The sequence below is a fragment of the mitochondrial genome of Cannabis sativa (assembly GCF_029168945.1).
Source record: "Cannabis sativa mitochondrion, complete genome".
Classification (NCBI taxonomy): Eukaryota; Viridiplantae; Streptophyta; class Magnoliopsida; order Rosales; family Cannabaceae; genus Cannabis; species Cannabis sativa.
In genome coordinates, this window is record NC_029855.1 from 410,001 (window position 1) to 415,602 (window position 5,602).

A 5,602-nucleotide genomic window follows, 5' to 3' on the forward strand; every position below is an offset into this window, starting at 1 on the left:
ATGCGAGTGGACTTTGCCCCCCTTTCTTTATACTTGCAGTAAAGGTGTGCAGGTGGGCATAGAGGTTTTGTAGTCGTTACCGGTAGGAGTGAGTTACACTTCTCTAAGGTGGGTGGGCAACGAGTAACGAAATCAGATCCCCTGTCAAGTAGGTTTCGTAATCGCTAACGTATAGTGTTGTTATTCGCTCAGTGAAGTAGAAAGCAACGGGATAATGGTTCGCATTGAATTCATTTAGTAGGTCGCCTTCTTGTTCAAGCCAGAAGGTCAGGTACAGAAGCTTATGTTCAGTGTTAAGAAAGGTGGGCGGCGGATGTGTGGGTAGTTAGCTCGAACTGTCCGCCTGCCAACAATAAGTCAAAAAGGTGTTCACCTCCTCCGCACGTATAAGAGAAAGGCGCTGGTACACAGTTGTTGTTCTAACGACTACAAGTATAGTCCAGCATTATAGGGAGGGGCGCGAAAGCACAAAAAGGAAGTGAAGTACAGAAGAGCAGGTTATCTCTGAGGTACGAATCAAAAACTTAAGATGTTCATCCCCAAGCCTAGCCTACTCTACATTATCATATGGTTTCGCGGGCACGTCCAACCGTACCTTGCCACTTGCCAGTTCAAAGTCTAAAAGCCGGTCAATAAGACAGATCCGGATCCTAGTGCTTTCGAGATGGTTCGATCGCTAACAAAGACAAGCATGGGAAACAGCAGACTCCCAACAAGCAACTCCAAGAGCTCAAGCCTAAAGCCTTAGTAACGCGCATCCTCATTGCTCGCGTAAAGCAAGCGTAGGCTCGAAGGCCGAAGCGCGCTAGTGCTCGTTGCATTTCCCTCCTACTCGGGTAAAGTATTCCGCTCGTTTGCTGTCAGGAATTCAGTAGAGTGGCCGGTCGTTGAAAGAAGCAAGCCTATAGCCTTTGGCTGAAATCCCAGAAAAGTCTCAATGCTATCTACCAAGGGGAAAGAAAGATGCGCCATTCTTAGTTAGGGAGAGGGTATGTTCACATTGAGTATCCTCGTATGCTCAGTCGAGTGACAAACGTACCTATCCCCGACGTGGGTAACGCATCTACAAAACCATGGTGTTAACAAGGCCCTCCCTTCTCCTAAATCCAATTTTTTATTTACTTAAAATAACCTTCACTGGCCAAGAAAGTTTGGATCCCTCCGCTCCTTGCCCGTTCGTTTCACTTACTTCCGCTCCTCTCATCGAGAAAGCAATTACACATCCTGACTAAGGAGCACAGGCAATAGGTTCGTAGGAAGAGGCAAGCGTTCACACATCCGTCTCTATCATATGTGTTGGGTGAAGAGCTAAGACTATGCCTGGGCCGGGGTCAGGAAGACAGGCAGAAGGAGTAAGCAGCGCCTATACTATATAAGATAGGGTCTCTTGCAGGCAATTTCTCTTATCCAGTAAAGGAAGTTCGATAGCTGTCCAAGGGGCAAAGAGTAGTATTCCGGTCTCTCTTGAAAGCAATCAAGCGTGAGAAGCAGGATCTGTCCACAGCTTTTAGCCCTTTCCCTTAATAAGTTCCTCCTTCTCTCCGGATTCTCGTATAAAGAAGCAATTACCTAAAAGAAGAGGTGACAGGCAGTTGGACTTAGCTTTCCGGGCACACAAATGAGATATTGGAGAATAGATTTATTTCACCGATGCTTCGTTCTCGACCGGGACTTCTTCGATACCGGAGATATAGATATAAAGGAAGCTTTGAACTACTTATTTAGAGGGAGAAGGAAAGGAACTAGCCCTCTCCATATCGTTGGATAATTGGTTTTAGGATTCAGCCGTGGATGCAGGATCGAAGAGAAAAGAATAATAAGGTTTGATTGATTACCCCAGCCCAGGAAGTTTTAGCACAAGGAAATCGTGGAGACGCAGCCTTATTGGGAAATGACTGGAGCTTTGGCCTATGTTGGAGTATGTGGAGAAGCGCCTTCTGTCGTTTTAGTTGAGGAGGCGGAATGCATCTCTTATGTGAAGGAAACACTTTTCAAATGGAAGGTAGCCTATTTCGCTTTCTATCACGAAAACAAAGAGCAAATCACCCCGCAGTTGACCCGGATCTGTATGTCCAAGCTTTGCATACGGGAGACTCTAATTGAATGAGAAAAGGCAAGAAAGAGTGGCTCGACAGGCCCGTCAACAGAATGGAATATGTTCTAGTAGACTTAAACCAAGAATGCGGCACGCCCCTATTTGTATTATCACATTTCACACTATGCCTGGTTCACTGGTATCAACATAGTCCAACGGTAGAAACACTAGTTAGGGGCAACCCAAAGTAGGAATGCTATTCGGGGAATAGACAGGTCCACCACAGACAAGCATGAAGTGAAGGGGCGCGCTAGTCATCTCCTTTCTATCTATATGCCGATTGATATGGCTATTCGTACCTTTTTTCTCAATCCCTTGCGCCGTGTTTTGAAGTCTGTATCGCACTAATGAGAGGAGGTGGCACCAGATAGTTTGTTGATGAAGAACTTCATTCACAAGAGTCAACTGTGGCCTAAAGTAGGAACTAGATCTGACGCTACAATCCATAGAAATGTCATATGGGCGTCGTCATACTGGGAGTGGGGTCGGGGTCTGCTGGGTCTGGGAGCTGTATGAATTGGACTGTCTCTCTCTTCTTTTATCTATCATCATGGGCCAAAGCCCAATCTTCACCAGCCATGCCATGTTCTCTTGGTGAGTACTCCATGCCTTCTATCTTGATGCATACCTGCTGCTGCGATCGCTCTGTCTGAAACGAATACTCCCGTCCGCTTGCGCTGCGCTTTCGTCTCGGGGTGTGAAGTTGAAGTGGCGCGACTGACTGCTTCGCCTAACTCAGATTCGAATTGATACTAGTCTTTCTTCATTCTCAGGTCTGTCATTGCCTGCCAAGAGTGGATGGATTGGCTGCCGTGGGCCCACTAAACCCTCGCCCCTTGGGGCCTGGGGAGGCAACCTTAACGGCGTAAGCACCTTTCTATCAACTCAAGGCAGGAAATGCGCATAGCCAAGATGGAATTGACTCTAGTAGACCACTACTCGATGGTGGAACACGGGACTTGTAGTAGATGACTAGTCTGTCTTCAACCAATTATCATATATATAGAGAGTCGTGTCATTGCGTAGGGCCACTAAGAGAATGATCTCTTTGACATAGCTTTTCAATCAACAAAGCGGCGGGACCAATGAGCCTACATAGCACCCACTGGCATTTATGTCGGGTCGTAGTCCGGTATCCTTCGGGCGCTGTAAGAAAGAAGATGCTATGTCTCTGTTCTCATTCCCCATGGGGGCCATGAACTACGTGATAGAACCAGTCTTTCTTCTATAGTTATAGTCTTCCTCTACGAAAAGGTGGAACACCGTCTTTGTAGCTGTTTACTACGCCTACTTCATGTATACTAGCGCGCCCTTTTCTCGCGCACACCGCCCGCGGCGGAGGTAGGTACGGCCGATACCTAAATACGGGTGTCTTATCCATAGGATCTTTTCTAAAGGGATAAGAAACAAATAGAAGAACATAACATAGTTGGCTATTTCTATTTGACCCACTACGGTCGTGACAGGTTGACCATTGTCGTCAACTAGGGAGACTTCAGTCAGCTCCCCGCCAATGAAAGCAGGTGACTGTTCCAACTGAACTGGATCAGGTGCACCCATTGGACGCTAGAGCCAATGTTCTACACACAGAAGGACTGCACTTAAAAAAAAAAAAGAAAAGAAAGGAAGCTGATGACCAACATGATTTATTAGTACATATTCCAATTCTTTGATAAGTTGTACACCTCCAGCCCCAGGAAAGCCCATCCGGAACTCCTGGTTTTATCAAAGCCTCCAGTGGTATCCGAGGATGACAATGCTTTCCTAACTGCTATGCCAGATGAGGACGAGATAAAAAGCACGGTCTTCGAGAAGGATGTCCCCTGGGCCCGATGGCTTCCCAGAAAGCTTCTTTCGAACCTGTTGGCATATCATAGGCAGCGACGTTTGCAAGGCGATCCAATCCTCTTCTTCCCGTGAAGGCTCAATGAATTGCTGTTTTATTACTGTAATTCCGCAATGCTATCTCCATTGATCAGTTTAGAGCGATATTTTATGTTTTGCCAACTTAATCCTCTTCATTATAAAAAAATTCTTGGCGATAAGGTTGCCTTCTATCTAAACTTGTATCTGAGTATCAGGGTGCCTTTATTAAGTTAAGGGCTTTAGCGCCAGACAAAATAATATTGGATTGGCATCGGAGCTTGTTAATTCGTTGCAGCTGAAAGCTAGAGGGTTGAAATTGGACATTCGGAAGGCGTATGACACCAATAAATGGCACTTTTTTTCATAAGTTCTCGCTTGAGCAAAAATGGTTGGATTATCTTCCTTCCCTAACTTTTATTGGGATAAGGCCTGTAAGCTTCTTCTTTGATAGCTAGATGTGACTCCGGTAGTTTCTGTACTGAAATCCCTGAGTCAGGTTGTTCCTGTCGGGTTATACAAGATAGGACAGAAGAGATTAGATCGATCAAGTGATAACCGAAGATAGGGTCCATCCACTTAAGTTCCTTTCTATGGCCATAGTTCAAGCAGAGAAAAGGCAGGATAATGGTAACCCCACCATTACTTCATTTATGAATTTCATAGTAATAGAAATACATGTCCTACCGAGACAGAATTTGTAACTTGCTATCCTCTTGCCTAGCGGGCCAAGATTCACCTCCGTGGAAAGGAGGATTCATTCGGATCGACATGAGAGTCCAACTCCATTGCATTGCCAGAATCCATGTTGTATATTTGAAAGAGGTTGACCCCCTTGCTTCTCTCATGTTACAATCCTCTTCCCGCGGAGCCCCCTTTCTCCTCGGTCCACAGAGACAAAATGTAGGACTGGTGCCAACAGTTCATCACGGAAGAAAGGACTCACTGAGCCGAGATCACTAACTAATACTAATATAATAGAAAATGCTAATATAATAGAAAAGAACTGTCTTTTCTGTATACTTTCCGCGGTTCCGTTGCTACCGCGGGCTTTACGCAATCGATCGAATCATATCGGATCATATAGATATCCCTTCAACACAACATAGGTCATCGAAAGGATCTCGGAGACCCACCAAAGCACGAAAGCCAGGATCTTTCAGAAAATGGATTCCTATTCGAAGAGTGCATAACCGCATGGATAAGCTCACACTAACCCGTCAATTTGGGATCCGATTCGGGATTTTCCTTGGGAGGTATCGGGAAGGAATTGGAATGGAATAATATCGATTTATACAGATACGTTTATACAGATACAGAAGAAAAGGTTCTCTATTGATTCAAACGCTGTACCTACGGGATAGGGATAGAGAAAGAGGAAAAAACCGAAGATTTCAAATAGTACTTTTTTTTGATCGAAAAATCAATCTGATTTATTTCGTACCTTTCGCTCAATGAGAAAATGAGTCAGATTCTACAGGATCAAACCTATGGCACTTAAGGAATGATGGAAAAGAAGAAAATCAAAAAAGAAATAAAAAAAGAAAAGAGAGGGAAAAATAATAAAAAAAAGTTAAAGTAAATAAAAATGAAGTAGAAGAGCCCAGATTCAAAATGAATGAAAACGTGACTGAATTGGTCCTA